The following is an 8140-nucleotide window of genomic DNA, read 5'->3' as shown; positions in this document are numbered from 1 at the left end:
CGGGTGTCATGGGAGTTTTTCTGCTGCATCTAGGCCACACTCTTGCCATGGATCTCCTGTCTCTTTTTTTTTTTTTTTTTTTTTTTTTTTTATGAGACTGAGTCTGGCTCTGTCGCCCAGGCTGGAGTGCAGTGGCCGGATCTCAGCTCACTGCAAGCTCCGCCTCCCCGGTTTACGCCATTCTCCTGCCTCAGCCTCCGGAGTAGCTGGGACCACAGGCGCCCGCCACCTCGCCCGGCTAGTTTTTTGTATTTTTTAGTAGAGACGGGGTTTCACCGTGTTAGCCAGGATGGTCTCGATCTCCTGACCTTGTGATCCGCCCGTCTCAGCCTCCCAAAGTGCTGGGATTACAGGCTTGAGCCACCGTGCCCGGCTCTCCTGTCTGTTTCTAACCTGGTCTGCCTAGATGCATCACGCAGCTGTTTCTGACGTGGAGTTCAAGGGGAGCTCAGGGCATCTTTGCTTTTAGGTCTCAAACCTTTTGTATCTTGCTACCTTTCTAATATTAGCATTCAGAGCACTCAAAAAAAAACTTTAAAAACTCTATTTAATTTTTAGTTATTTAATTCCACTTCAGACTTTCAAGAAACAGTTATATGTGGGAATTCTTCGTATCCCCTGAAGATGAATGAAAAACAGAATCATGTACAATTTTGTACAGTTATGCATCATAAGTCATCTTCCATCCAGATATTAAAAAACAAAGACTATGAAAAAATGGCATGTTAAAACTGAAATACCTAAACTTAGCCTTGCTCTTCATCACCTTCAGTAAGAAATGATTGTTGAGTAGAACAAATGTGTTGTATAGTGACAGCAGGAGCAAGCTTGCAACTGACAGATTATCATTCCTGTCTGTAATGTCAAACTCCAAAATTTTGATTACCACAACTTATTTGAATATGAAAAATTTAATAATCACATTTGAAAAAGTTCAAATTTATTCTTGTATTTCAGAAGTTCAGATTTATGGTGGTGTTACTGGTGGTGAATCTGTATGGGTCTGCAGCAGCCTCAATTCTCGCCTCCTCAGAAGAAAGAATCTGACTGAGGGGCATAAGGCATAAGAAGAGATGGAGGCAAGTTTTAGAGCAGGAGTGTACGTTTATTAAAAAGCTTTTGAGCAGGAATGAAAGGAAGTAATGTACACTTGGAAAGGGCCAAGTGGGTGACTTTGAGAGATCAAGTGCAGTTTGACCTTTGACTTAGGGTTTCTTTTTTTTTTTTGAGACGGAGTCTGGCTTTGTCGCCCATGCTGGAGTGCAGTGGTGCGATCTGGGCTCACTGCAAGCTCCGCCTCCCGGGTTTATGAGATTCTCCGGCTTCATCCTCCCAAGGAGCTGGGACTACAGGCGCGTGCCACCACGCCCGGCTAATTTTTTTTTTTTTTTGTATTTTTAGTAGAGACGGGGTTTCACCGTGTTTAGCCAGGATGGTCTCAATCTCCTGACCTCGTGATTGGCGGGCCTCAGCCTCCCAAAGTGTTGGGATTACAGGCGTGTACCACTGTGCCCGGCCTTAGGGTTTTATATGTTGGCATACTTCTGGGGTTTTGCGTCCCTTCTCCCCGGTTCTTCTCTTGGGGCGGGCTGTCCGCATGTGCAGTGACCTGCTAGCACTTGGGAGAGGAGCACATGTAGTGTGTTTACTGCAGTTCTATGCATGATCACTTGAGGCATTCTTCTCTCACCAGTTGAATGTACCCAAGAAGGTCATATACTAGTTAAACTCTGCCATTTTGACTCTTTTTTTTTTTTTTTTTTTTTTTTTCTGGAGACGGAGTCTCGCTCTGTCGCCCAGGCTGGAGTGCAGTGGCCGGATCTCGGCTCACTGCAAGCTCCGTCTCCCGGGTTCACGCCATTCTCCTGCCTCAGCCTTCCCGAGTAGCTGGGACTACAGGCGCCCGCCACCTCGCCCGGCTAGTTTTTTGTATTTTTTAGTAGAGACGGGGTTTCACTGTGTTAGCCAGGATGGTCTCGATCTCCTGACCTCGTGATCCGCCCGTCTCGGCCTCCCAAAGTGCTGGGATTACAGGCTTGAGCCACCGCGCCCGGCCCATTTTGACTCTTTTTTTTTTTTTTTTTTTGAGAGGGAGTCTCACGCTGTTGCCCAGGCTGGAGTGCAGTGGCGCGATCTCGGCTCACTGCAAGCTCCGCCTCCCGGGTTCCCGCCATTCTCCTTCCTCAGCCTCCTGAGTAGCTGGGACTACAGGCGCCCGCCACTGCGCCCGGCTAATTTTTTGTATTTTTAGTAGAGACGGGGTTTCACTGTGGTCTCGATCTCCTGACCTTGTGATCCGCCCGCCTCGGCCTCCCAAAGTGCTGGGATTACAGGCTTGAGCCACCGCGCCCGGCCCCATTTTGACTCTTAATGTGTATCCTTGAGCCCACTCACCAGTAAGAAGTACTTTTTTTTTTTCTTTTTTTTTTTTTTTTTTTTGAGATGGAGTCTCGCTCTGTTGCCCAGGCTGGAGTGCAGTAGTGCGATCTCGGCTCACTACAAGCTCCACCTCCCGGGTTCACGCCATTCTCCTGCCTCAGCCTCCCGAGTAGCCGGGACTACAGGCGCCCGCCAACACTCCCAGCTAATTTTTTTTTTTTTTTTTTTGTATTTTTAGTAGAGACGGGGTTTCACCTTGTTAGCCAGGATGGTCCCTATCTCCTGACCTCGTGATCTGCCCGCCTCCGCCTCCCAAAGTGCTGGAATTACAAGCTTGGGCCACCGCGCCCGCCCCCAAGAAGTACTTTTTAAGTGGTCCATTTTCAGAAAACAGGCCCCGGCAAATCCGGGCAGCTCCCTTGCAGACATGACAAGCCGTGCGCTACAGACATCTGGGAAGAGTGATAAGACTCACGGAAGTCAGAGGGGAGGGAGAAAAAGAATAGGGGGTGGGGTGGCTAATCCATAAAAGGAAAGAAAGTTTTGTCATTGGGAAATCAAAACTTAAAGTGGGGAAGGAGACAAGATGTAACCTTGTAAGGGGATAATGAAACTTAGGTAATGGAAGATTGTAACCCCATAGTACTCAGCCTATGAGGAACCGGGGTAGGGACTTGTACACTAGGTGATAAATTCCTTGACAAAACTGCACTGGGTGTGCCTGCTCACCAGACACCTGATCTTGCAAGACTGTTATTGAAAAGTCTCTCTTTTGCTGTTCTTCATGCCTCTAAGTCCATTCTTTGGGTTTGGACAGGTGAGTATGTTTCTCACATCACCTAACTCCTGAGATCTTATGGGGAAGCTGCTGATAACCAGTTTCAGGTGTTTTCTGTCTATTGGGAGAGCGCCTTTTCCTGGCATTGGATGCAACCAATTATTATTTTAGAGACAGTTAACAACTGCCTATTACCTGACGGTCACATGACATTCCTGGTGGGGGATAGGGGAGCCTGCTCTGCTCATGCCTGACTACCTACCTACTGTAACAATGGTGAAATTTTGCTTGGGCCTTTGGTCAAATATTCATTTCAAAACTAGGCTATTCGAACGTCAGCACAAATGTTCAGAGCCCCTCTAAAACATTCACCTACTCCTTAATGGATTCCTGGTAGAAGCACTAAAGAAATGAATATTTTCCTTCACACTTGCCTTCAGCACAAAAACTTGCCTGTTTTCACTGTGTGATTCAGGTGAACATTGATATAATTACTAGGTATGCCTGACCCTTCCCTGCTGTTTCTTTCAAACCCCTTGTCCCTCCACCTCCTTCGCTTCCCCCCTTTTAAAGTTGCGTTTTGCATCTTGAATTTCTGAATCAAGAGGGATATAGTCTCCAAGTTTCTTCTGCTCCTAAGGTAGCTGGCACTTGTGAGGTCGCCTGAAACGCTCCTTGCTGGTGACAATGACCATAAACCATGGGAGAAAGATATCCAATAACTGGAAAATTAAGGGGTTATTCGTACAATCTTTTGTAGTTTTTAGAATGCAATCTCCTATTTCCAGAAAATTCTTTCGTTTAAAAGCCAAAGGTTAGACGGGCCAACAACCAATATGCACAACTTATTTTTAAACTGTAAAACAAATACAGACAGTATTACAGAAAATTTACAAAACAAAGAAAAAACCGACACGCCACCCAGAAACTGAAATTATCTGGATTAATTCCTGGCTGCTTTTCCCCTCTCGCTTCCTGCGCCTTTGCCACCAAGCATAACCTTCCCGCGCTGCCGGAACCGCGGCGCAGGGGGAGGCGCTGCCTCGCGCGGTGCGCCGTTGCCATGGTAACCGAGGAGGCTGGGGCTCGGGTGTGGTGAGTCTAGGGGTCCTGGCGCCGTGAGCCGGGTGGGCACTCGGGGAAGGGTGCGAGGGGGTAGACGGACATCTTCCCTCCAGGTTGCTGGGGCAGGGCTGGAGGGGAGTGGGCTTCAATCTCAGCGTCCTCAAATTGCTTCTGTCCAGAGCTTTGCGCACCGGTCCCCTACCCCGCGGGCAGGCGCGAGGGAATCGCAGAAGGTCCCCAGGGAATTCAGGCCGAAGAGCAAACTCTGGTGCCCGGAAGAGTCCGTTGCTCCCTCGCGGGACCTCCTGGATCACCTGGCGGCGCTGACACTTTCTGTATCCTGTTCCTCAGGCCCTCTCTTTGTTTAATCCTGTGTACCCGGGGCTGCCCTTGGGGGTCCTTCTCCTTGAGCTGGGACTTAAAATCCTTAAGGGACTACATTTTTTTTTTTTTTGATGAAAAAAATCAGTTGGCTTAAAAGGCACGTAAGGATCTACTCCTGTATCACAACTTCAGGCTGCGTCGCCTGCCTCCTTGCCCTTTGTTTATGTTCTTCCCGTTACCTGGATTGTCCTTTTTTCCTCCTTTTAAAACTCCTGCTCTTCAATATGAAGGTTTCACCTCTTCTGGGAAACCTTTCTGAGACCGCCACCCAGAATTGAATGTAGATGTCCACGTTTTAACTCTCAAAGCACTCTTTGCCTACCTCCATTGAATCCCTGATCTCACTCTGTCATTACTGATTTACTTGTGTCTTCCCTACTAATATGTGAGAGCCTTCGGGGTAGGGACTATGACCTATGTGATTTTCTATTGTGGGTGCCTCGAAAGCATTCACATTCTATACTTAAAAAGGTTTATAGATTTTTCTAGACTGATTTAGTAAGGCAGACCAGGTGCTATCCTCATTTCAGAAAAGTCACGTAATTAGTAACAGAATCAAGACTAAAGCAATGCCATTCTGCCTTCATAGTTCCAGCTTTCCCTCTTCCCTCCCATGTTCATGTTCTATGTGAAACTTTAGTTATATGTAGCAGGGTTACAATTTTGATGTATGTTATTACTTCTGTGGGCAAAGACAATGTAATTTATTTTTGTATATGACTGATCTAGTTCCTTTCATGAGCATTTACATATTGATTATTAGGAAAGAATCTAACTGTCCAATTGGTTTTAAAGTTTAGCTCAATTTAGAATTGAATTCTTTGGGTAGTGCTTAATTTCTCTTATATACAAATGTTTAGGTTTTCAGGTATCTTCTTGGATTCTTTCCTTGAGATGGTCCCCCGGCTATGTGGATGCATGTGGATGGCTCATGGAATCAGTTATGGGGACGTGCCAGGGTCCCTTTGCCTTCCCTTGGCTGTGGCGGGGGGAGGGGGGTGATGTTCCTGGTATACCGGGTGCTCCCTAGGGCTTTCGTGGTTCTTTGTTAACCTTTGGCTTATATACCTTGTGAACAGGTATCTCCTGGTTTGGTCAGGACTCAGTAGAGCTCCCTGGCTCACTCAGTTGCACTGAGTTCCTGCTGTGACTTCCCTTCAGCCCTGACTGGAGTGGTTTGCACCACAGCCCTCCCTCCCTGCAAAGCCTCCTTGCCCTGCTATAGCAATTGAGTAGGGCAAGCATCCTGCAAGACTTCCCTATTTCTAGGTCTCATGTATATCCAAAGGCAGTGCCCTGAAACTTTGTTGTCTCAGGACTCCATTTTACTCTTAAAAAATGATCAAAAAGAGCTTTCCTTTATGTGAGTTATATCTTTTAATACAGTATTAGATGTAAGAATTAGAAATTAAACTGAGGATTTAAAAAATGTTTATTAATTCCTTAAAAAATAACAAATTCACATGTTAACATAAATTATGTATTTCTCATAAAAATAACTATTTTCCAGAACAAAAGAATTAGTGAGACAGTGGTATTATTTTACATTTCTGCAAATGTCTTTAATTTCTGGCTTAATGGGAGACAGATTCTTAAGTCTGCTTCTGCAGTCAATCTGTTGCAATAAGTTGTTTTGAAATGTGTAAAGCAAATTCCTCCTTACATAGATATATAGTTGGAAAAGGGAAGAGTATTTTAATAGCTTTTTCAGATAATTGTGCACATTTTTTGTGACTGCACCAAAACTCTACACGTGGTAGTTTCTTTTTTTTTTTTTTTTAAGACGGAGTCTCTGTTGCCCCAGGCTGGAGTGCAGTGGGGCAATCTCGGCTCACTGCAACCTCTGCCTCCTGGGTTCAAGTGACTCTCCTGCCTCAGCCTCCTGAGTAGCTGGGACTACAGGTGCCTGCCACCATGCCCGACTAATTTTTTTTTTTTTTTTTTTTTGCTTTTTTTGTATTTTTAGTAGAGACGGGGTTTCACCATATTGGCCAGGCTGGTCTTGAACTCCTGACCTTGTGATCTGCCCACCTCAGCCTCCCTAATGCTGTGATTACAGGTGTGAGCCACTGCAGCCGGCCACAAGTGGTAGTTTCTTAAAAGCTACTTGCAGTGTGGAATCTGAAGCCATGTCAATGAACTTTTCATACTGTGTTACATTAAAATCTATTGATCTGTCCTATACTTTGGATCTTTTACCCATGCTTGATATTGTAACATAATGGAAAATGGCAGGGGGAGTGTAGCTGATTTTGTAAAGGAGAAAAGCAGTCATTAGCAAAATGTTGCTTCATTTAGTTATATCAATTTTCCAAATGTTGACATGTTTCATGCTGTAATATTTTTAAAAGCCCACTTTCATTAATATCACCTCTGATCTCATCATGAAAGTATTGGGAAATTGTTGGCCAACACATGGCCAATAGGAGTTTTCTAAAATGTAAATTGCAGCTGGGCACGGTGGCTCACACTTGTAATCTCAGCATTTTGGGAGGCTGAGGTGGGAGGATCGCTTGAGGTTGAGACCAGTATGGGCAGCATAGCCAGACCCCCTGTCTCTACAGAAAAATTAAAAAATTAGCCTGGTGTGATGGCATGCAGCTATAGTCGCAGCTACTCGGAAGGCTGAGTTGGGAGGATTGCTTGAGCCCAGGAGTTCAGGCTGTAGCGAGACGTAATGGCATCATTGCACCTCAGCTTGGGTGACAGAGTGAGATCCTGTCTCAAAAAAAAAAAAAAGAAAAAAGAAAAATAAAATGCTATTTGTATTAGAGTTCTTCAGAGAAACAGAATCAATACAATATATATAATCCTCTGTATTTGTGGATTAAACCAGCCCTGGATCTAAAATATTTGGAAAAAACATGGATGGTTCTGTTTATACTAAACATATACATACTTTTTTTCTTGTCATTATTCCTTGAAAATAGGCAGAGAGAGTGAGTTCTCCCTTACTTAATCTTTGGTTGTATTCAGGCCTAGTTATTTTTCATAAACTATTTTTTTTTTGTTAACAGGTAATGTGTTTAAGATGAACTAATATGTACTTTATGTTTTTGTTGTTGTTGTTGTTGTTTTTTGGAGACAGGATCTTGCTCTGTAATCCAGGCTGGAGTGCAGTGGCGTGATCATGGCTCACTGTAACCTCTGCCTCCTGGGCTCAAACGATTCTCTCACCTCAACCTCCCACGTAGCTGGGACCACAGGCATGTGCCCCCATGCTCAGCTATTTTCTTTTCTGTATTTTTTGTGGAGATGGGGTTTCAGCATGTTGCCCAAGCTGGTCTCGAACTCCTGAACTCAAGTGATCCAGTCACCTCAGTCCCCCAAACTGCTGGGATTACAGATGTGAGCCACTGTACCCGGCCTCAGTTTTAATTTCTCATATAAATATTAATTTAGATATAGCCCACATAAAGAAAAATTCCCTGGGGTTCTTAATTTTTAAGACTGTAAAGAGCCCTGAGATCAAAGAATATGAGAACCGCTGCCCTCATTATGTTGGTTCTGGGCTGATATAGAAATTAAGCTCCA

At 44.9% G+C, this 8140-nt stretch overlaps 1 protein-coding gene across 5 annotated transcripts in view; it reads left to right on the top strand.

Annotated features, from left to right (window-relative positions):
- Positions 1–4196: 4196 nt before the first annotated feature.
- LOC105484442 (ankyrin repeat domain 45) overlaps positions 4197–8140 on the top strand; it is a 59057-nt gene continuing 55113 nt past the window's right edge. The window contains exon 1 of one of the 5 annotated variants that reach the window (XM_011746028.2): positions 4197–4252. The gene's annotated coding sequence lies outside the window, so the exon portion shown is untranslated. Of the gene's footprint in view, positions 4253–4380; positions 4704–8140 lie in introns of those variants that run through there. The other 4 variants (XM_071075782.1, XM_071075787.1, XM_071075792.1 and 1 more) reach the window with 4 other exon arrangements.

The sequence above is a fragment of the Macaca nemestrina genome, chromosome 1 (assembly GCF_043159975.1).
Source record: "Macaca nemestrina isolate mMacNem1 chromosome 1, mMacNem.hap1, whole genome shotgun sequence".
Classification (NCBI taxonomy): Eukaryota; Metazoa; Chordata; class Mammalia; order Primates; family Cercopithecidae; genus Macaca; species Macaca nemestrina.
The sequence above is the reverse complement of the archived record's forward strand: the minus strand, read 5'-3'. Positions and strand labels throughout refer to the sequence as shown.